The following is a 25095-nucleotide window of genomic DNA, read 5'->3' as shown; positions in this document are numbered from 1 at the left end:
ATTGTGGTGTTGCAAGAAATGTGTGTGTTACAATCTGGGTAGTTTTCTTGTTAAAACATTTAAACCTTGGTTAAATCACAATGCCACAGGCTGAACTGGTAGGGAATAGACTTGTCAACATGCAGCTGCCTGCTGTGCAATATAATTGCAGATTTATTTTTGCTGTAAGTCTATTAATCATGGAAGTACAGAATCCCTTTTCTGGTTACATGCAAAATCAAAATGTCTGAACCAACATCATTAGAATATGTTTATTGAAGCAAGGTGCAAGAAGATTTAGTCGTCAAATTTCATATTATATTTTATTTAGAGTTCCCTAAAGTACATTTCAAGGGTTCTTACTGCAATTTGAGCTTTTAAAAATAATGGTGAGGCCGCACCTGGAGTACTGCGTGCAGTTTTGGTCACCTTTCTTAAGGAAGGATATACTAGCTTTGGAGGGGGTACAGAGACGATTCACTAGGCTGATTCCGGAGATGAGGGGGTTACCTTATGATGATAGATTGAGTAGACTGGGTCTTTACTCGTTGGAGTTCAGAAGGATGAGAGGTGATCTTGTGGAAACATTTAAAATAATGAAAGGGATAGACAAGATAGAGGCAGAGAGGTTGTTTGCCCTGGTCGGGGAGACTAGAACTAGGGGGCACAGCCTCAAAATACGGGGGAGCCAATTTAAAACCGAGTTACGAAGGAATTTCTTCTCCCAGAAGGTTGTGAATCTGTGGAATTCTCTGCCCAAGGAAGCAGTTGAGGCGAGCTCATTGAATGTATTCAAATCACAGATAGATAGATTTTTAACCAATAAGGGAATTAAGGGTTATGGGGAGCGGGCGGGTAAGTGGAGCTGAGTCCACGGCCAGATCAGCCATGATCTTGTTGAATGGCGGAGCAGGCTCGAGGGGCTCGATGGCCTATTCCTGTTCCTAATTCATGTTCTTATGTTCTTATTGCAGCCTGCTCTCCAGTGTTTTAAATGATGTACATGCACATTATACAACTCTCATCAAAATAGCTAGAGCCATTTCAGAAATTATCAATGAAATCTTATGTTTTAATTATTTTGCAGAATACCTGTAAGTGTGCATTTATACAACAATTTTAGCACTGCTTCAATGCAGTTTCTGTTCCTCAGAGATGCTAAAGCTGCAGCATAACTTCAGACTTAAGAGTCTGGTCTGACTCTGAAGAGAAGCAGTGTGTGGTCCCTGTAACAGAGTGAGCCCACACAGTACCTGGGCATGGAATGCAACTCAGTGGGGTGTCAAATCTGGTTTAAAAAGTGCTTAGGATTTAAATGTTTACAGACACAGCCACCATACTCTATGCATGTGTGTAAGCATGCATGTGCACAGTTCATTGGTCCTTGCAGGTTGGCGCAGTGGCCCCAACCTGCAAGGACTATCAGCTGGTCGGGGCAAAGGAGCAGTGTGGAACATACCACTTCATAGACAGGCTAAGTGAGTGGGCAAAAATTTGGCACATGGAGTATAATGTCGGAAAGTGTGAAGTCATGCATTTTGACAGAAAAAAAATCAAAGAGCAAGATTGCAAAGTGCCGCAGTACAGCGGGACCTGGGGTTACTTATGCATTAAACACAAAAGGATAGTATGCAGGTACAGCAAGTGATCAGGAAGGTCAATGATATCTTGGCTTTTATTGCAAAAGGGATGGAGTATAAAAAAGCAAGGCAATCTTGCTACAGCTATATAAGGTATTGGTGAGCCCACACCTGGAATACTGCGTGCAATATGGTTTTCATATTTACGAAAGGAGGCAGTTCAGAGAAGGTTCATTAGGTTGATTCCGGGGATGAGGGTGTTGACTTATGAGGAAACGTTGAGTAGATTGGGCCTCTACTCATTGGAATTCAGAAGAATGAGTGGTGATCTTATCGAAACATATAAGATTATGAGGGGGCTTGACAAGGGGGATGCAGAGAGGATGTTTCCACTGATGGGGGAGACTAGAACTAGAGGGCATGATCATAGAATAAGGGGCTGTCCATTTAAAACAGAGATGAGGAGATGAGGAGTAAATCTGTGGAATTCGCTGCCTCAGAGAGCTGTGGAAGCTGGGACATTGAATAAATTTAAGACAGAAATAGACAGTTTCTTAAATGATAAGGGGATAAAGGGTTATGGGGAGTGGGTGGGGAAGTGGAGCTGAGTCCATGATCAGATCAGCCATGATCTTATTGAAGGGCGGAACAGGTTCAAGGGGCCGTATGGCCTACTCCTGTTCATATTTCTTATGCTCTTATAAGGTGTAATGCGAGCCGGTTCAGGAGGGCGATGGCTGTGAAGAGGGCAACTGGATTTGACGTCATCATAACTCAGGTCGCTGATTGGGCAGGTACAGCAGGAGCGGCGAGGTCAGGGCGAAGGAGCGGCGAGAAATTGCAGAGCGATGTGATTGGGGCCCAGGAGAGGCAGGAGTTCGGGGCCCAGAAGAGGTGAAGGCCCAGGGGCAGCAAGGGCCAGCCCACACTGCGATATGCGTGCGCACTAGGTCCGTGCAGCAGAGCTGGTCTCCAGTCATCTTGGTTAATCCTTGCCAGTGGACCAAGACCTAGCTGTCAAGCTCGTATGGTGGCTGGTGTGCAACGGCCCACCACACGTTAAAAAAGTCCGCTCACAGGCATCCTCTGCCCTTCAACATGTAGTTAGGGACTTGGAATGTCAGGTCCTTCATTAAAACACCTGTGAGCTCATCCCTTTTTGTCATTGAAGCAAGTCATCCTTGACACGAGGGACTGCCTATGATGATGATGATGATGATGCACAGCTCTCTTCTGAGCGAAAGATCTGCAGTTTGAGCGAGGCAGTATAAATGGGCTACGGTCTGGCTGAAATTAAAACTGCCAGTCACAGAGCTGCAGTCAGCCCTAATTATTAAAAACTTATAGTAACTGAACAGCTGTTGCATGTTTTGTTATCATATGGTGGGGTAGACTTTAGTCTTTTCTGCCTGAGCATTAAATTAATGGAAGAAAAATCAGACAGCTCTGGTACAGGCTTGTGGTCCTTCGTCAAAACAAAAGCAAAACACCCCGGACGCTGGAAATCAGAAATCACAACAGAAAAAGCTGGAATTACTCAGCAGGTCGGGCAGCATCTGTGGAGAGAGAAACAGAGTTAAGGTTTCAGACCTTTCATCCGCACTGGAAGATGTTAGAAATGTAACAGGTTTTAAGCAAGTACAGAGGCAGGGAAAGGTGTGGGGAGGGGAGGAAAGTACAAGAGGGAAGGTCTGTGATAGGGTTGAAGGCAGGAGGGATAAAATGGCAAAAGGGATGATGGTGCAAGGCAATAGGGGCTGGCAATGGGACAATAAAAGAAAAAAAAGATGAGTCTAGAGGAGCTGAAAATGACGATAGCAGAATCAATACCAGCAACCGCTGTCTGAAAAAAAATAAGGGCAGTGGTTATAATTTGAAATTGTTGAACTCAATGCTGAAGGCTATAAAGTGCCTAATCGAAAGATGAGGTACTGTTCCTCAGGCATCTGTTGAGCTTCATTAGAACAGTGTAGGAGGCCGAGGTTAGACTGCAGCAAAGAATTAAAATGACAAGTGAGCTGAAGCTCAGGGTCGTGCTTGTGGACTGAATGGAGGTGTTCCGCAAAATGATCACCCAGTCTGCGTTTGGTCTCCCCAGTGCAGAGAAGACCACATCGTGAGCAGTGAATACAGTATACAAAATTGAAAGAAGTACAAGTAAAGTGGTCTCACCTGATGGGAGCACAGGTTGGAGGAATCAGTATAACTTCTGACTTTCTGGCCATCAATTTAAAGGTGCAATGTCTTGCAAATTTATCCAATTGTTTCTGACTGCAAATGAATTTATCAGAGAACACTTCCTGCTCCTGCCAGCTGCAGAGATTCAACAAGCAATTCTATTGCAGTGAGCTGATTCGGCAAGACAACAGGCACATTCTCCATTAAGTTTAATAACCTGTTATCTGTAGGCCATAAGTTTGGATGTACTAGGCAAACTCATCATCATAGGCAGTCCCTCAAAATCGAGGAAGACTTGCTTCCACTCTAAAAGTGAGTTCTTAGGTGATTGAACAGTCTCTGTCACAGGTGGGACAGACAGTCGTTGAAGGGTGGGTGGGGAGGCTGGTTTGCCGCACGTTCCTTCCGCTGCCTGCGCTTGCTTTTTGCATTCTCTCAGCGATGAGACTCGAGGTGCTCAGCAATCTCCCAGATGCTCTTCCTCCACTAAGGGCGGTCTTTGGCCAGGGACTCCCAGGTGTCGGTGGGGATGTTGCATTTTATCAAGGAGGCTTCGAGGGTGTTCTTGAAACGTTCCTCTGCCCACCTGGGGCTCACTTGCCGTGTAGGAGTTCCGAGTAGAGCGCTTGATTTGGGAGTCTTGTGTCAGGCATGTGAACAATGTGGCCCGCCCAACGGAGTTGGTCGAGTTACCACAGAAATGGCTCATCCAACTCGTGCTCCAGTGTCACTCCATTTCTATGATCAAATCTTCATATTACTCTAAAATAATCCTGGAAAGCAGAAATGACTTCAAACTCCTCCAGGACCAGCCTCAACATGGACACCGAATACAAGGAGCTCAATTGCCTCCTGACTCCTAGTTTCCTCCTGTCCTCTTCTCACTGCCCCCACCTACCCATACTCTTTAGCCTCTCCTTCATTGCCCTACCCTTTATTAAACTCATCTTGCCCATGAATCTCAATACATGCTCCTTCATTCCCAACTTCTACCCATCCAACTTGCCTTCCTCCATTCTCTGCTCCCCAAGATTGTGAACCTTTCTGTGTCCCCTGTGATCTTTCCTAGCTCTTTCAAAACCAGCATGATCAAGCAGCTCCAAAAGGTACGCTTGACTCCTCCACTGTTTCCAACAGCCACTCTATTTCCAACCCTCCCACCTTTACTTCCTCTTCGAAGTCCTGAGATGTGCAATTGCCTCTCAATAACATTTCCATCACTCTCACTTTCGGACTCAGCAATTTAGCTTTGCTCACAACACTGAAGCCCTGATTTTAACTCGGGATGGGAATTGGGCGGGGGGCAAGGTAGGTGGCAACTGTCTTACTCTCGGAGGCATGGGGCCCAGGAGATCAGAAACCAGTGGGAAGCAGCAGCTGGTTGGCCGTTGGATGCCAAATAGTGAGCCGGGGACCGAAGGAACAGTTTCCTGCACTCGGGTAAGTTTTGGGAGGGCCTCATGATTGGGAAGCCGTGGCAGGGGTGGCCTCCTCTTGGCCCCATAAGGAAAGCTAAAATTAATTCTTTGGGTGTCTTATGGATCCGGCTTCTCTTGCGCTCTATTTTGCAGGAAAGCCATAACCTCTTCCCCACTCAGGCCCATGACATCCGAGCCCAATTTGCATATTTGAATAAGGACCCCGCTGGTTTCTAGCGGGTGTGCTTCTCACAAGAGTAGGGCTTGTGCTCCATCAAGTTTGCTTTTCTCCATATGAGCAACATAGTCTAATCTCATTCTTCTATTTGCTTCCCATTCCTTTTCATATTCCCCCTTTTTCAAGCAGCTATCTAGCTGACTTTTCAAAGAATTTATAGACTCTATTACAAGAACAGCTTGTGGCAGGGAATTTCACATTCTAATTGCCCTCTGTGTAAGGAATCTTTTTCTAATCTCCCTCTTTAATCCTTTTTGTGATTATCTTAAACTTGTGCCCTCCCGTTATAATGTTGCTGGCTGGCGGAAACAATCTATCATTATTTGCGCTATCATAATCTTTCATAATCTTACAAATCTCTATTAGGTCACACACAACTTTTTATTTTTAACGCCAGTGAAAAAGTCCTTCCTTTTTAAGTCTCACTTCATAACTCCCCGTGGTTATAACTCCACATTGCACTGCACATTTTCCATTACTTTTATTTACTTCTTATAATAGGGTGCCAAAAGTTATGCATAATATTCCAACTGTGGCCTAACTAAGGTCTTGCACAAGTTCAACATTACTTCTTTGCTTTTGTTTTCTATGCCTCCCGATACAAAATCCACAATTCTGTTTGGCCGGAATTTTCAGAGATAAGTTGGAGGCATGGGACCGGGGCGGGAGCGGGGTGGAAAGAGTCGGGAAGTGAAAGTTGGAAAAATGTGAACCCAGACCCCAACCTGCCTCCTTTCACCTTTAACTCAGGCAGGACGGAGATGTGGGCTGCCAACCCGCTGTTAGGAGCCAGGTTGGCAATTTAAATATTATAATGAGGCCTGAAGCCTCTGCTTTAACCTGTTTTGCAGGTTTTATTGCAGGCGACTGGGGATCCCGGGGCTCGGGAACTTCTCTGAGTGTCAATCAGGCTGACTTCCGGGCGGAGAGCCCATCCCTGACGTCACAAGCATGCAGTTAAAACCCCACAGCGTGCCGGGAAACCTGAAAGACCAGGACCTCAAATCCAGCACCAAACTTATGGTCTACAGAGCAGTGGCAATACCTACCCTCCTATGTGGACCATATACAGCAGACATCTTAAAGCGCTGGAGAAGTACCACCAGCGCTGCCTCCGCAAGATCCTGCAAATTCACTGGAGGATAGACATTCAGGCCAACATCCCCAGCATTGAAGCATTGACCACGCTCAATCAGCTCCATTGGCCAGGACACATGATCAGCATGCCCGACATGAGACTCCCAAAGCAAGCGCTCTACACAGAGCTTTGACACGGCAAGCGAGCCCCAGGTGGGCAGAGGAAACGCTTTAAGACTTCCTCAAAGCCTCCTTGATAAATGCAATATCCCTACCGACTCCTGGGAATCCCTGGCCCACGCCCGCCCAAAATGGAGAAAGAGCATCTGGGAGGGCGCTGAGCACCTCGCGTCCCATCGCCGAGAACAAGCAGAAACCAAGTGTAGACAGCAGAAGGAGCATGCGTCAACCCAGGCTCCCCACCCACCCTTTCCTTCAACCACTGTCTGCCCCAGAGACTGTAGGTCTCGCACTGAACTCCTCAGTCACCTGAGAACTCACTTTTAGAGTGGAAACAAGTCTTCCTCGACTCCGAGGGACTGCCTATAATGATGATGATAATGATGAATTGCTTACAATACCAGCTTGCTAACTCTCTATGTTTCCTGTATAAGGACACGTAAATCTCTCTTAACACCAACATTTAATAGCTTCTCACCATTTAAAAATATTTTATTTTTCTATTCTTCTCACCAAATTGAATAACCTCACATTTCCCCACAATATACTCCATCTGCCATCTTATTGCCTACTCACTTAACCTGTTTATATCCCTTTGCAGGCTGATTGGCCGAGATTTTCTGAGGTGTCAGTGGGCAGGATTGGTGGCGGATCGGGTGGGAAAATGTTTTTCTCGAGAAACCCGCTGACAACCCGCCACAACACCTTTCCCAATGTCGGGTCTGCCAGCATGGAGCAGACCCGCAGGCAGCGGCGGGCGGCCCAATTAAACTCATTAGCATTTAGTTGACAAATGATTAACAGGACTTTTTAAAAACTTACCTTTTGACTTTAACTTCATGGCCATGGGAACCATGTTGTTCGGGGATCACGGCTGTCAACCTGAGGCAGGAGTTCAGTGGCCATTGCTCCAGCTGTTTCACAATTCACTGCAACTCACGAAGCCACTTCCAAAGGTGCACATAAAGCTGTGCAAGAACGCAAAGTGTTGAAAATAAAGATTTCAATGTTTGACAGCACATTAACAGAAACTTTACATGAACATTGGATAAAATACCCAACTGGCTACCTTGTGTGTTGTTAGTGGTATGATTGCACTAGGATGAGGGTGAATGTGAGGGGTGGCTAGTGGGATAGGGGAAGTGATAATGTAGAAAGAGAGAGAGGAATGGGTGGAGGTGCAAGGTAAGTTGGTGTTAGTAAGGATGTGCAAGGGTAAGGTAAGGCAGGCAGTGATGGGGATGAGAGGCAAAGCAGGATGAAGATGAGTGTGGCTTTGAACGAATGTATTGTGATCTAATATCATTGAAAGGTTTGCGCCACTGCACCCAGGTCCCCCTGACAACACTCCTGCTTGTGTCCTCCTGTGCAATGTGCAACCAGGCTGTGTTGGTCTCCTGGGGAGGTCTCTTCCACCCATGGGAAGGGAAGAGGACCGCCCTGTACGCTCTGACCCCCTCCAAAAGCATATGGAGGGAGTCATGGGAGAACCTGAGGGCAGCCCTGCACCTCTGTGCATTGCTGGTCAGTGCTTCCAGTACCTCAATGCTGCAGAAAACTGACAGCACAAATGTCAAAAGAAAGTTGGTCATGGTCCCTTTAAGGAAACCGGTCGATGATGTGTTGAGCGGGTTTAACAAACATTATCAACGGAAATTAATTTTCCAGGGCGGGATAGAGCTCGCAGTGGGGCTGCGACCTGCCACCGACCCTGGCCACACTTGACCTGCCGAGGTAAGGAAAATCTCGTCCTTTGTGTCCTCCCCACTGCTTACTTTCTCACCTAGCTTTGTATCATCAGCAAACTTGGATACATTACACTCGGTCCCTTCATCTAAGTCATTAATAGAGATTGTAAATAGCTGAGGCCCAAGCACTGATCCTTGCAGCATCCCACTAGATTCAACCTTAAAATAACCTCTTTATCCCTTCTCTCTCTTTCTGTCCGTTAACCGTTCTACTTTCCATGCTAATATATTACCCCAACCCCATGAGCCCTTATCTTGCGTAACAACCTTTTATGTAGCACGTTATGAAAATCCAAATATACTACATCTATTGGTTCCCTTTTATCTACCCTGCTAGTTAAATCCTCAAAAAACTCTAATAAATTTGTCAAGCACAATTTCCCTTTCATAAAACCATGCTGATTCAGGCTAATTATGTTATGATTTTCTAAGTGCCCTGTTAACACTTCCTTAATAATGGATTCCAGCATTTTCACGATGACTAATGTCAGGCTAACTGGTCTCTAGTTCCCAGTTTTCTCTCTCCCTCCTTTCTCCTCAAACTTGAGCTCATCCAAAACTCAGCTGACCATATACTAACTTGCACCTCGTCCCGTTCACCCAGCACCCCTGTGCTCGCTGACCTACATTGACTCCCGATTGAGGAACATCTCGATTAAAACATTTTCATCCTTTTCAAATCCCTCCATGGCCTCGCCCCTCCCTATCTCTGAATCCTCTTCCAGCCCCACAACCCTCCAAGATATCTGTGCTCCTCCAATTCTGGCCTCTTGCGAATCCCTGATTTTAATCGCTCCACCATTGGTTACCATGCCTGGGCCCTAAGCTCTGAAATTCCCTCCCTTAACCTTTCCGCCTCACTTTCCTCCTTTAAGATGCTCTTTGATCAAGCTTTTGGTCATCGGCCCTAATATCTCTTTATTGGCTTGGTGTCAAATTTTGTTTGATAACGCTTCTAAGAAGTGCCTTGGCACATTTCACAACGTTAAAGGTCCGATATAAATGCAAGTCAATGTTGTTATTGTTGTATTGTAGACTCTAGTTCACCAACAAATAAAGGCCTATAATTTTATGATTTATTCCAGTCTTCTTCTTTGAAGAATTCTCTCACATTTGCCACCCTCCAGTGAATTTTCCTTTTTAGAAAATTATAATCAGGGCCTCCACTATTCTTCTCATATCTTTCCTCAGGATCTTCACGGGTAAACCATTATCTTCTGCTGATTTCTCTACCTTAAGTTTAAATAGCTTCTTTAGTACTATTTCTCTTTGAATACTAATTTTCACGAACATATACACCTCTAACAGTTCTATAATCCCATAACCTACTCTTCTGTGAAAAGTAGGTAAATAACTTATTTACTATCTTTGCCATTCCCTCACTTTCCACTATAAGCATGCCTCCTTCATCTCTTAACTGCTCTACCCCAACCTTGGCTATCCTATTTCTACTAATGTGTCTATAAACAAGCTGTTACAGTTTTTTCTATTTTTTTTCTCATACTCCCTCTGCATCTTTCTAACCTTTTTTTTTGGTACGTTTCCTGTATTCTTTATACTTGCCCTGGTTTCATTTTTTATCATCTGCCCTAGAAGCACTAAATACTTCTCTTTTTTTTAAGTTTATTTGTCCATAGAATCCCAGCCTTCAAATACACCCTTTTTTTGGAATGTATTTGATTTGTGTCCTTTCCATTTCCTGTTTAAATATTTCCCATTGCTGATCTTCAGTTCTCTTTGCCAATTTCCCTTCTATTTAATCTGGGCAAGGTCCCTTCAATCTAGCTATAATTTGTTTCTTCGCCCAATCAAGTACTCTTATCCTTCACTTTTCTTTTTCATCTTCTATTCACATTGAACTCAAATATATCGTGGTTACCATTTCCCAAATATTTCCCTACTGTTAGGTTGATAACTTGCTCTGCATCATTACCTAGATCGGGGCCAAGTTGTCCTTGGCTCCTTGTTGGAGTAATAACATATTAACTGACAAAACAGTCGTGAACACACTGCAAAAAGAACTTCCCCTTTCATCTTTGGATAATTAATATCCAATTGTCTCAAAATTTGCCTTTATTGTAAATACATTCCTGTCTAATTTGTCTAAAAATCACATTACCTCTATATCAGTACTCACCAATAGTTCCAACCATACCTATTGCATTAAGGATATTATAGGGCAGATTTTCCTCTTTGACACTTGGGCACAAATGACCGTCCGAGTGGAGCGTATAGATGAAAATTAGGTGCGGAGGATTACAGGTCCCAAATTTCCCCATGAGTTGCACCGTTTTTTTTTGGTGTCACTTGATTTTTCTGCTGAATCTTTTTAGTTGCAAATATGGCCATTTAATTTGCACCAGTTAGTGAGTTCGTTAGGTTTTTTGATAGGTCAGTTTTTTTTTCAAAACGGGGCGTTCCTAGTCACTTACACCATTTATGCCAATTTAGCCAGAAAAAAGTTGTACTAAACTAACTTAGGGCAGTGTATGTGTCCACTTTTGTCCGCACAGAAAGACCTTACTTACAGTTAAGGAATTGGTGCAAGTAACTACATTTAATGCACCACCAAGCACCAAACAAAGCACAAAAAGTAATAAGCAATTAATTAACAAACAAAATAGAAGGAACTCTGTACCTAAAGCACCAAGACCAAAGTAATAAGCAATCAATAAATAATTAAAAAATAGAAGGAACCTTGCCCTTAAAGCACCAAGACCAAAGTAATAAGCAATCAATAAATAACAAATAAAAAAAATAGAAGGAACCCTGCACCTAAAGCACCAAAATCAATCAGTAAATAACAAATAAAAAATAGAACTCCTACCTTAGGGAACGCAATGGGCCGCCGATGAGGGAGCTCATTCGGCCAGGGCAAGGCACGGCGTGCTTCGGGCTTCTCCCACACAGCCTGCAGCGCGCGTTTGCAAAAACGGCCTGCCAGAAGTTACTGCACATGCGCGCAGACTCTAGCGCGCATGTGTAGAGGTTCCCGCACTGTTTTCAGCACCGGGATCTAGCTCCGCCCCCTCTCTTCATTTTACGCCATGCCAGCTCCACAGACGGCCCGAGAATCGGCCGTGATCGCAAGTATTTTTTTTGCCGCTGCTTCTGATCTAAAATGTTGGCGGGGGGCTCAGAGGTGCGCCGAAAAAAACGGAGGGCCAAATTTGGGCACAATCTACCTAAGTCAAATCTAGGCTATTTTATTTCTGTAATCTAAATCTGATTTGATCATTTATTCTAATAACTATAATTCTATCTTTAATGAAACTGCCTATGATGGATCTGTAACTACAAGGCTTGATTTTTAAACCTGGTATTAGACACAGCCAAGTACCCTGCCAACATGATTATTAGAACCATAGAATTTTACAGCACAGAAGGAGGCCATTTGGCCCCTTGTGTTAGGGCTGGATCTTTGCTGGAGCAAACCAAAACTAATCCCACTCTGCTGCTCTTTCCCCATAGCCTTGTATATGTATTTAATTTCTCTTTGTCTCTGTCTTAATCATTCTCTGTGGCAAATAATTTCATACTCAAACAACCCTCTATGTAAATAAATTTCTCTAACATCACTCTTCACTCCCTTAGTAATAAATTTAAATTGATGATCTCTCATCATTGACTCCCCAAACAGAGGAAATTGTCTTTCTCCATTCACTCTATCAAAACCCTTAATAACATTTAAAACCTCAGTTAAATTACCCATTAGCCAGTTCTGCTCCAGTGGAAATAGACCCAATATCTCAAGTCTCTCCTTAGTTTTGCACTCCTGATATTATCCTGATAAGTCAATGCTGTCCACTCTACATGTTTTTCCATAATGAGGCACCCAAAATTGCAAACAGTACTCCAATTGTAGCCTAACTGATGCTTTGTTTAAATTCATCATTACTTCATTACTCTTGTACTTTGTGCCCCTATTTATAATATTTACATATCCGCAGCATAACTAAAACCACCTTTTTCCACCTCTGTAACATTACCTGCCTCTGCCCCTGCCTCAGCTCTTCAGCTGCTGAAACCCTCATTCATGCCTTTGTTACCTCTACACTTTACTCCAACTCACTCCTGACTGGCATCCCACATTCTACACTACGTAAACTTGAGGTCATCCAAAAGTCAGCAGCCCGTGTCCTAACTCGCATTAAGTCCTGATCACCGATCACCCTTGTGCTCGCTAACCTACATTGGCTCCCGGTTAAACAATGCCTCGATTTCAAAATTCTCATCCTTGTTTACAAATCACTCCAAGGCCATGCCCCTCCCTATCTCTGTAATCTTTGTCAGCCTCACAACCCCACAAGATATCTGTGCTCCTCAAATTCTGCCCCCTTGAACATCCCTCATTATAACTACTCAACCATTGGTGGCCATGCCTTCAGCTTGTTGGGTCGTAAGCTCTGGAACCCCCTCCCTAAACCTCTCCTTCCTCCTTTAAGATGCTCCTTAAAACCTACCTCTTTAACCAAGCTTTTGGGCATCTGCCTTAATTTCTTTTGTGGCTCGGTGTCAAATTTATCTGTTTTGTCTTGTAACACTGTTGTGAAGCGCCTTGGGATGTTTTACTACATTAAAGGCCCTATATAAATAAAAGTTATTATAAAACTGAAAATTCTATTGGGCGTTTCTTTTAATCCATCTGCACTTGGACTTTCAGGGAATTATTTAATTGAAGCCCGACACACCCTTTTGTGATTTTTCCATTAAGAGTATATTCATCACCCCAAGTACTTTATTGATCATTAACGACAATTAATTACAGGACAAAAGTCTAATGTTCTCTTAAAAGAAACAAACAAAATGACTGTTAAGAGAATTTCTTAATGAGTTATGGAGAAATAGGATTGTCTGTGTGTGTATTTTCCCGAACACAATGTCTTGGGTGGGTAGTACAAAAATATTTTGTTTGATTACCTTTGAATATGTTTTCTCATAACTGCACAGTCCTGGTTTAAGGAACACTGTTAGATACTTAGGCATCAGTTGCACAATGCTGATAGGGTCATACAGTTCATAGTGGAGAACTAAAAGCACTTCATTAACTTAACTCTTAACATCTTATTCTTATTACAGTTAGAGATATAATAGTTGTCCTTCAGTCTGAGGTGACCATCTAATGTTGGACTCATAAATTTAAAGTACTCTGTAAAAGGCATTGCAGAGGCTGAGAATCTGCTTCAGATCCGAGAAATGAAAGCACAACCCAATGTGCTTTAAAACCACCAGAAGGATACCATGCACTTGGCCAAGAGCGCACCAAGAAAAGGCTAGGAGAGTACCAGGCAGGGTGCCAGGTGAACAGCTCACAGGCCAGATCAGCGTAAGTATGGAATGAAACAAGCTTCCACTGTCTATCTCATGCCGGAAGGTCAGATACAGGAGAAGGGCCAGATGTAGAACATGAGACAAATCCAATGCCCATCCAGTCCTAAATCGGTAAGTGAGTCTTGTCACTAAGACTGTGTTAACTCAAAGAAGCAGACTGTTGTGTCACAGTAATAATTTCGCCACAACATAGACCAATTGTAGCACCCATATCACTGTCCTAGCTGATATCAGCTCACTCTTCTGGTCTGTAAGGCTTTCTGCCCCCTCCCACCGATTTTTGGCAGATCTGGGCCAGGTTGGGGTGGAAAGATACCAGGGGTGGCACTCAATGCGACCCCAATTCTTTGCATATTGTAAAAAGTATGGAAATGAGTGAAGTGCAACCTCCAGTTGGATGCAAGGTCTAGGTGTTCAGCATTCAATGGTTGACGAACGGAGAAAAAACCTTTTTTGTGGGCAGTACGGATGCTGCCTGCATCTCCATGCTGGGGCAGACTCCTCGAGGCCTGTTTTGGCAGAACTCCACTCTTCTTTCAGCCAGGAAGCCTAACTCCAGTATACTATTGACTCCAAGCAAATAAAAATGTGGTCAGTACGAGGGAAGCAGACAGAAACTTGCCTTAATTACTGGAGGTGTGTGTGTGTGTGTGTGTGTGTGTGTGTGTGTGTGTGTGGAGGTGGTGGGGGCGGGGGTGAAGCATAGTGCAGAGATTTTACATTTGGCTATTGAAGTATCTCAATGCATAATATTTATTCTGTAAATTACATATTTGCTTAATGCTTTGCAACATTATGTAGTAAAATTCAGTACTAGTAATAAAGTGTTATCTTTGTACCTGTTTTTGAATGATTTTCCAGCTAACATCGAGATGAAATTGCTCTGGTTGTCAAATGTGCTAATGAAGATTTCCTCTGGTTCATATTTGTAGAGAAATTGCAAACACGCACAAATCCGTCAGTGGCACATGGTAAACTCATCACCCATACTACCAGAAGCTCAGGGTATAGAAACTGAAAAAAAAAACACCTGGTTGAGTTCTTCTGATGGCTCAGCTGCTGAAGACAGAGTAGCTCAACCATATTATACAGCAAGGTTCTAGCTTTGATCCCCACTCTGAGCTGAAATAGCTTTTATGAATCGGGATAGTACAGCTGGCTTACAATTGGGATAAAAAAATGTAATAAATGTTAATGGGTTAATTGCACATGCTGAAGCTCTGCAGTACATGTTACAAAATGTCTCTTATTTATCAATTAAAGTTTGTTTTATGTTTAGAAAATACTGTATTGTGGTAATTTGTGACTGGTTAAGATTTATATAATTTCATGGAAAAGTAAATTTGTGATTAGATTAATTTTGCTTAAAAGCAAACTTTCATGTTCCAATGACCCATATTCATGTACAGTAATTATCCCACCCCACCTCTATATTTATCCTGAATGTACATATGGCCATATACCTATAAAGGTATAAAAGAAAGTAAAATTGTTGGTATATTTTTAACTAGTACAATATAACATATAATAGCCACAGAATTTCCGGGCAATCAACCTCAAATAATTTCTCAATAAGCTGGCAGTGATTATGACACAATCATGAATCTTTCTGTGGCAACGGGCACAGTGACTGTCCTCATCCATACAGCCAGAAGCTAAGGGAACTGAAAACTGAAGACAAACCATGTAGCTGAGCTCCCTAGATGGCTCAACTGCTTAAGGCAGCGAGAAAGGTTTGAAATTTGATCTTTGAGATGAGTTAGCTGCTCTTAGCCACGGAGCTGGCAGTGGCAATGCAGGTAGTCTCAGTTCCCCTATGGTTAGGGAGAGGAACATTGGCTAGGGTTCTTCCTCCTGCTTGATATCTAAAAACTTCTACTGGAAGTCTGTATGTGTGGATATCAGGTGAGGATATAGTCTAGCTCGCATGTGATGGTCCTCATATTCAAACAGCCAGCCAATATTCACTATCGAGACTAAACAACAACAACCTACATTTACATAGCGCATTTAATACAGTAAAACATTCCAAGGCTTCACAGGAGCGTTATGAACAAAATTTGACACGAGCCACATAAGAAAATATTAAGACAGGTGACCAAAAGCTTGGTCAAAAGTGTCATTTTTAAGGAGTGTCTTAAAGGAGGAGAAAGGCTGGGAGGTTTTGGGAAGGAATTCCAGAGTTTAGGTCGAAACAGCTAACAGTATGGCCATCAGTGGTGGGGCGAAAAAACTTGGAGATGCACAAGAGGTCAGAATTGGAGGAACACCAATAGGCTCAAGTGTGAAGATTAGCCGCTTGTGCGAGGGACTGAAACATGTGTTTGGACCTGCGTCCCAGTAAGGGAGGAAAGAGATGGGGGAAAATTAATGAAAAAAAGGAAAGACCCCCCCCCCCAAAACGTTGCAGTTGGTTTAAGATCGTAGCCTGGGTTTTGTGCTTCTGTACTTGCCAACACACAATTTTTCACTCATCAAATTGAGTGGATAATAAATTTTGTCTGGCAAGCACAGAATTGGAAAACCCAGACTGCAAGACTTATCACGTAGTTCTGCTAATGTTCATGAATTGCACTAGCTTTCTTCTCAAGCTGTGATGCCATCTGAAAGTATATGTTAGAATAATACTTTGTAATCATTCTTAAGAATCCTTTATTACCTATAAGATATTTATAACTTACTGCTATATTAAAGTGTCACCAGCACTTCCTTTTAGTGTTAGGACTGTCTATTCCGAGGCATGACATTCTTCAAGGCCACCAACAATGTTGCTTGAGAGTACATTCTCTCTCTCTGATTGTTTCCCCTTTTTTCGTTTTTCTGTCTTTGCTAGTTTTCCTTTCAGTGGAGCATTCTACAAGTGTCAACATTTGAGCGGTCAAACTGTACAATGTGTGGAGTGTCCATTGACACCACCGTGCCAGCAATTGAGTTACACTGTGTGAGCCAATGAGTTGGAGGCAGGTTGGGGCTTAAGAAAAAACAATGTATATTACAGCAAATAGCGAAGCAAACAAAGTCTATTTACAGAGTCTATTTAAAAAGAGTGCAGCAAACGAAACTCATGACCAAAACTGCAGCAACTCCTCCCGATAAAAGCACGGTGATTTCTTCAGCAAAATGCAGTGAGTGGAGGATAGTTACATAAAACAAATTGATTATTTAAGAACAACGTAAGAAAAAGGAGCAAGAGTAGGCCATTTAACCCCTCGAGCCTGCTCCGCTATTTAATAAGATCATGGCTGATCTAATCATGGACTCAGCTTCACTTCCCTGCTCGCTCCCCATAACCCTTTATCCCCTTATCGCTCAAACATCTGTCTATCTCCGCCTTAAATATATTCAATGACACAGCCTCCACAGCTCTCTGGAGCAGAGAATTCCATAGAGTTACAACCCTCTGAGAAGAAATTCTTCCTCATCTCAGTTTTAAATTGGCGGCCCCTTATTCTGAGACTATGCCCCCTAGTTTTAGTTTCCCCTTTGAATGGAAATATCCTCACTACATCCACCTTGTCAAGCCCCCTCATTATCTTGTATGTTTCAATATTTCTCCAGAAAAATGTAGTGAGTGGACGATAGTTACATACAAATTATGTGTGTAAAATCAATTCCAGTCACTTCAGCAGTGCAGTCTCCAAGCGTGATTGACGATGGAATTATCCAATAATCTCCATTCTCGCTGGAAATAGTACTGTCACTACATGCAGCCGACAATTTGGACAGGTAGGAGTCACCACGGGCTTGACATCATTGTTCATTCAGCCTGGGCATCATTTCATTGGCTTTTTGTTAGTTTTGATGGAATTTGAAGGAGATAAGCCTAGAAAAAATACTGCAATTAAAATGGGTACACAGACTGGACAGTTATTTTAAAAAGGTAAGAATTTGAATGACCAGATCCTATTTTAGAATTGGAAAGGGAAAGCACAACTCCATCCTGAAAGAGTAGACAAGGCTAATGTAGATGATGTAATATATTTGGATTTTCAAAAAACCCTCGATAAGGGAATGCATAGTGGACTCATGACTAAGCTCAGAGCATGTGAAGTCAGGGGACAAGTAGCAGAATGGATAGCAAGCTGGTTACAAAACAGAAATCAAAAGTTACGGGTAGTTACTCAAGTCTAGCAAAAGGTGTGAAGTGGTGTTCCACAAGGATTGGTGCTGTGACCACTGTTCACCATTTATCACCAGCTCCGTTGGGCGGGCCACATCGTCCACATGCTTGACATGAGACTCCCTAAGCAAGCGCTCCACTCGGAACTCCTACACAGCAAGCAAGCCCCATGTGGGTAGAGGAAACGTTTCAAGGACACCCTCAAAGCCTCCTTGATAAAGTGCAACATCGCCACCAGCACCTGGGAATCCCTGGCCCAAGACTGCCCAAAATGGAGGAAGAGCATCCCGGAGGGCACTGAGCACCTCGAGTCTCGTTGCCGAGAGCATGCAGGAACCAAGCGCAGACAGCGGAAGAAGCGTGCGGCAAACCAGACTCCCCACCCACCCTTTCCTTCAATGACTGTCCGTCCCACCTGTGACAGAGACTGTAATTCCCGTATTGGACTGTACAGTCGCCTGAGAACTTACTTTTAGAGTGGAAGCAAGTCTTCCTCGATTGCGAGGGATTGCCTATGATGATGATCACCATTTATGTAAATGATTTGTACTGTGGAATCGGAAGTACAATTTCATAATTTGCGGATGGCACCAATTTGTGGGGTATATGTAATATTGAGGAAGGTGGAGACAAAATGCAAGACTAATAAACGTGCAAAATGGGCATGTAATTGGCAAATTAAGTTCAATACAGATAAAAGTGTGAGGTGGTACATTTTTATAGGAAGAATAAGGAGGCCACGTACTCCTTGAAGAATAAGAGGCTAAATAGGGTAGAGGAGCAAAGAGATCTAGGGGTACAGATACATAAAAGACTAAAAATAGCAACTGAGGTTAATTAGGCCATTAAAATAGCATACTGGGGTAGAATTGTAAAGCAGAGAAATTATGTTGAATTGGTATGGAACCTTGGTTAGAGCACATTTAGACTGTGCATAGTTCTGATCTCTATAATATAAAAAAGGATTAGATCACTGGAGAAGGTACAAAAAAGATTTACAAGGATGATACCAAAACTGAGAAGTTATACTAATCAGGAAAGATTGAACAGGCTGGGGCTCTTTTCTCTAGAAAAGAGAAGTCTGAGGGTGACCTAATGGAGGTTAAGATTATAAAAGGGTTTGATAGTGTAGACGTAGAAGAGAGGTTTCCATTTGTGGGGCAGACCAAAACAATGGACTATAAATTTAAGATAGTCATTGGTAAATCCAATAGAAACCTCTTTACCCAGAGAGCGGTTAGAATGTGGAACTCGTTGCCACAAGGAATAGTTGAGGTGAATAGCAGACGCATTTAAGGTGCAGCTAGATACATGAGGGATAAAAGTTTAGAAGGTTATGCTGATAGGGTCAGATGAAGAGCGGTTGGAGGTTGCTGAATGGCCTGTTTCTGTGCTGTTCATCCTATGACTTCGCCATTTTCCTGTGCGTATCAATATTTGACCTGAGCTTACTATTAAATATGAAAAATTCTGTAAATCTGAAGCTGATTGTTGTAAGATTCAATGTGTTGTTAAAAATAATTAACCATATTTATTTTCAGTTGACTGCATTATATTTATTGTCCCTTTAAAAATAATTCAATTGGCATTACTGTGACCTATTTCGCACACTTTAAATGAGACTCCCAGACTGAATACAACTTTCTTAAGTTCATTTCAGGTGAGGCAAGATGTCACTGGAATATGAGACTGGCAGGAAATATATTCTCCTCTTTTATTTTAATTAAACTACCCTGTTAAACAATAAACCATAACCCGTAACAATAATAAGTAAGTAATGATTAACATCAAGGTTAAACTAATTCACTTTTTAGATATATCCAGATAAACAGGACAAACAACAGACATAGCAAATAGCAAAATCCAAAGCCCGACATCTGTAATTGAAAAGGTTAGGAAATGTAATAAATAGAATGAGAAATAATTAGAAGTAATCTTACCTTTAATATTCAATGATTATCCTCCAGGTATGGGCAACTCTGAAGTGTAGACTGCCATGACTAAACAGAGATAGTACAACTCCAGCAAAAGGCGCATCGCTCTTTGTAGCCAAATCCAACTCGTGTTTGGTGAATGTTAGTTCATGTAATTATCTTAAACAAACATGGAAACATAGAAAATAGGTGCAGGCGTAGGCCATTCGGCCCTTCGAGCCTGTACTGCCATTCAATGAGTTCATGGCTAAACATGCAACTTCAGTACCCCATTCCTGCTTTCTCGCCATACCCCTTGATCCCCCTAGTAGTAAGGACGACATCGAACTCCTTTTTGAATATATTTAGTGAATTGGACTCAACAACTTTCTGTGGTAGAGAATTCCACAAGTTCACCACTCTCTGGGTGAAGAAGTTTCTCCTCATCTCGGTCCTAAATGGCTTACCTCTTATCCTTAGACTGTGACTCCTGGTTCTGGACTTCCCCAACATTGGGAACATTCTTCCTGCATCTAACCTCTCTAAACCCGTCAGAATTTTAAACGTTTCTATGAGATCCCCTCATTCTTCTGAACTCCAGTGAATACAAGCCCAGTTGATCCAGTCTTTCTTGATATGTCAGTCCCACCATCCCAGGAATCAGTCTGGTGAACCTTCGCTGCACTCCCTCAATAGCAAGAATGTCCTTCCTTAAGTTAGGAGACCAAAACTGTATACAATACTCCAGGTGTGGCCTCACCAAGGCCCTGTACAACTGTAGTAACACCTCCCTGCCCCTGTACTCAAATCCCCTCGCAAAAAAGGCCAACATGCCATTTGCTTTCTTAACCACCTGCTGTACCTGCATGCCAACCTTCAATGACTGATGTACCATGACACTCAGGTCTCGTTGCACCTCCCCTTTTCCTAATCTGTCACCATTCAGATAATAGTCTGTCTCTCTGTTTTTACCACCAAAGTGGATAACCTCACATTTATCCACATTATGGGGTCAAGTTTCGGCCTGAGTTGCTCCTGTTTTTTTGGAGCAACTGGTTTAGAATGGAGTATCTTAGAAATTGCAATTCTCGGCATTTAGTTTGCTCCAGTTCTAGTCAGTTAGAACAGTTTCAGTTTGGAACAGATTTTTTTTTCCAAAAGGGGGCGTCTCCGGCCACTTACGCCCGTTTTGAAAGTTTCGGCAGTGAAAACTTACTCCAAACTAACTTAGAATGGAGTAAATGTAGATTTTTGTACGCTCAGAAAAACCTTGTCTTCACTTAAAAAATCAGGCGTAGGTTACAAATCAGGCGTAGGGAATGGGGGGGGGGTTTAAAGGGAAGTTTACAAATATTAAACACTTCAGTTTTACAAATAAAGAGCCATCATCAATAATAAATGATAAAAACATCAATAAATCAACCAATAAATCAATCAAAAAAAATTAATAAGAAATTATTTTTTAAAAAATCAATAAATAAAACATTTTCTACTTACCGACTGCAGCACCGGGAGCCCTCCAACAGCGTGCTGGGATGCTGCCCCCCCCACCCCAATGTGTCTCTGTCAGTGTCGCTATCTCTCTGTCTGTCTCTCATTCTCTGTCGGTCAGTGTCTGTGTTTCTGACAGCGAGAGGAGGGGGAGGAGGGGGTTAGAGGGAGAGGGGGGGGCAGGAAGAGAGGGGGTGCAGGGAGGGAGAGAGGGGAGGAGAGGGGGGGGGAGAAGGGGGAGAAAGGGGAGGAGGGGGAGAGAGGGGAGGAGGGGAAGGGAAGGGGGGGGGAGGAGAGAGGGGGGGGGAGGAGAGAGGGGGAGGAGAAGGTGGGGGGGAAGGCTGAACGGGCCGGGCCCAAGACTTCGGGCAGGGCCTGTCCCCAGCACCAGATTTACAGGTAGGTGGCATTGGGTCGGGTCGGGTCCGGGGTCGGGAGCGCGGGTCGGGTCGGGGGGAGCGCGGGTCGGGTCGGGGGAGCGGAGGGAGGTCGGGTCGGGTGGGGGGGGGGCGGGGAGCGCGTGTTGGGTCCAGGGCGAGGGGGGGGGCGCGTGGGGGGGGGGGGAAGCGGGAGTCGAGTCGGGTCGGGAGGAAGCAGGAGCTGGGCGTGGGAGACAGCCTTATGCACGCAGCACCAGTGAGGCCATTCGGCCAGGGCTAGGGGCTGTGTGCTTCGGGCCCCTCCCACAGTTTTGGGCGCCTGGAGCTACTGCACATGCGCACCCACTGTAGCGCGCATGTGCAGAGATCCCGGCACTGTTTTCAGCGCAGGGACCTGGCTCCGCCCCCCACAGCTCGTGCTGTGCTGCGCCCGGCTCCAGAGGACCTGCAGGGAGCCGGAGAATCTAAGTTTTTTTTAGGCGCACTTTGTGGCGCGCAAAACGGGTGTCCAGGTCGGGGCTGTGCCGTTCTAGGCGTGGCCCGAAACTTGGGCCCAAAACTTCATCTGCCTTGCATTTGCGCACTCACCTCACCTATCCAATTCACTCTGCAGCCTCATAGCATCCTCCTCACAGCTCACACTGCCACCCAACTTAGTGTCATCCGTAAATTTGGAGATACTACATTTAATCCCCTCGTCTAAATCATTAATGTACAGTGTAAACAGCTGAGGCCCCAGCACAGAACCTTACGGTACCCCACTAGTCACTGCCTGCCATTCTGAAAAGTACCCATTTACTCCTACTCTTTGCTTCCTGTCTGACAACCAGTTTGCAATCCACGTCAGCACACTACCCCCAATCCCATGTGCTTTAACTTTTCACATTAATCTCTTGTGTGGGGCCTTATCGAAAGCCTTCTGAAAGTCCAAATACACCACATCAACTGATTCTCCCTTGTCCACTCTACTGGAAACATCCTCAAAAAATTCCAGAAGATTTGTCAAGCATGATTTTCCTTTCACAAATCCATGCTGACTTGGACCCATCATGTCACCTCTTTCCAAATGAGCTGCTACGACATCCTTAATAATTGATTCCATAATTTTACCCACTACCGATGTCAGGCTGACCGGTCTATAATTCCCTGTTTTCTCTCTCCCTCCTTTTTTAAAAAGTGGGGTTACATTGGCTACCCTCCACTCGATAGGAACTGATCCAGAGTCTATGGAATGTTGGAAAATGACCGTCAATGCATCCGCTATTTCCAAGGCCACCCCCTTAAGTACTCTGGGATACAGATCATCAGGCCCTGGGGATTTATCGGCTTTCAATCCCATCAATTTCCCCAACACAATTTCCCGACTAATAAGGATTTCCCTCAGTTCCTCCTCCTTACTCGACCCTCTGACCCCTTTTATATCCGGAAGGTTGTTTGAGTCCTCCTTAGTGAATACTGAACCAAAGTACTTGTTCAATTGGTCTGCCATTTCTTTGTTTCCTGTTATGACTTCCCCTGATTCTGACTGCAGGGGACCTATGTTTGTCTTTACTAACTTTTTTCTCTTTACATACCTATTGAAGCTTTTGCAGTCCGTTTTAATGTTCCCTGCAAGCTTCCTCTCGTACTCTATTTTCCCTGCCTTAATCAAACCCTTTGTCCTCCTCTGCTGAGTTCTAAATTTCTCCCAGTCTCCGGGTTCGTTGCTATTTCTGGCCAATTTGTATGCCACTTCCTTGGCTTTAATACTATCCCTGATTTCCCTTGATAGCCACGGTTGAGCCAACTTCCCTTTTTTGTTTTTACGCCAGACAGGGATGTACAATTGTTGTAGTTCATCCATGCGGTCTCTAAATGTCTGCCATTGCCCATCCACTGTCAACCCCTTAAGTATCATTCGCCAATCTATCCTAGCCAATTCATGCTTCATACCTTCAAAGTTACCCTTCTTTAGGTTCTGGACCATGGTCTCTGAATTAACTGTTTCATTCTCCATCCTAATGCAGAATTCCACCATATTATGGTCACTCATCCCCAAGGGGCCTCGCACAACGAGATTGCTAATTAATCCTCTCTCATTACACAACACCCAGCCTAAGATGGCCTCCCCCCTAGTTGGTTCCTATTGGTCTAGAAAACCATCTGTTATGCACTCCAGGAAATCCTCCTCCACCGTATTGCTTCCAGTTTCGTTAGCCCAATCTATATGCATATTAAAGTCACCCATGGTAACTGCTGCACCTTTATTGCATGCACCCCTAATTTCCTGTTTGATGCCCTCCCCAACATCACTACTACTGTTTGGAGGTCTGTATACAACTCCCACTAACGTTTTTTGCCCTTTGTGTTCTGCAGCTCTACCCATATAGATTCCACATCATCCAAGCTAATGTCCTTCCTAACTACTGCATTAATCTCCTCTTTAACCAGCAATGCTACCCAACCTCCTTTTCCTTTTATTCTATCCTTCCTGAATGTTGAATACCCCTGGATGTTGAGTTCCCAGCCCTGATCATCCTGGAGCCACGTCTCTGTAATCCCAATCACATCATATCTGTTAACATCTATTTGCACAGTTAATTCATCCACCTTATTAGGATATTTCTTGCATTAAGACACAAAGCCTTCAGGCTTGTTTTTTTTAAACACTCTTTGTCCTTTTAGAATTATGATGTAGTGTGACCCTTTTTGTTTCTTGCCTTTGTTTACTTGGCCTTCCACTATTGCTTTTTACCTTTCTACCATCTGTTTCTGACCCATATTACTTTGTCCTGTCTCGCTGCATAGATTCCCATCCTCCTGCCATATTAGTTTAAACACTCTCGAACTGCATTAGCAAATGTTACCCCAGGACATCAGTTCCAGTCCTGCCCAAGTGCAGACCGTCCCTTTTGTACAGGTCCCACTTCCCCCAGAACTGGTTCCAATGTCCCAGGAATTTGAATCCCTCCCTCTTGCACCACTGCTCAAGCCACGTATTTATTCTAACTATCCTGCTCCCTCTACTCTGATTAGCGCGTGGCACTGGTAGCAATCCAGAGATTACTAACTTTGAGGTCCTACTTTTTAATTTAGCTCCTAGCTCCCTAAATTCAGCTTGTAGGACCTCTTCCCGCTTCTTACCTATATCGTTGGTGCCTACATGTACCACGACAACTGGCTGTTCACCCTCCCTCTCCAGAATGCTCTGCAGCCGCTCCGAGACATTCTTGACCCTTGCACCAGTGAGGCAACATACCATCCTGGAGTCTCGGTTGCAGCCGCAGAAACTCCTATCTATTCCCCTTACAATAGAGTCTCCTATCACTATAGCTCTCCCACTCTTCTCCCCGCCCTTCTGTGCAGCAGAGCCACCCATGATGCCATGAACCTGGTTGCTGGTGCCTTCCCCTGGTAAGTCATCTCCCCCAACAGTATCCAAAACGGTATATCTGTTTTGGAGGGAGATGACCGCAGGGGACT

This window comes from Pristiophorus japonicus, chromosome 15 (assembly GCF_044704955.1).
Source record: "Pristiophorus japonicus isolate sPriJap1 chromosome 15, sPriJap1.hap1, whole genome shotgun sequence".
Taxonomy (NCBI): domain Eukaryota; kingdom Metazoa; phylum Chordata; class Chondrichthyes; family Pristiophoridae; genus Pristiophorus; species Pristiophorus japonicus.
Note: the sequence above shows the minus strand (reverse complement) of the source record.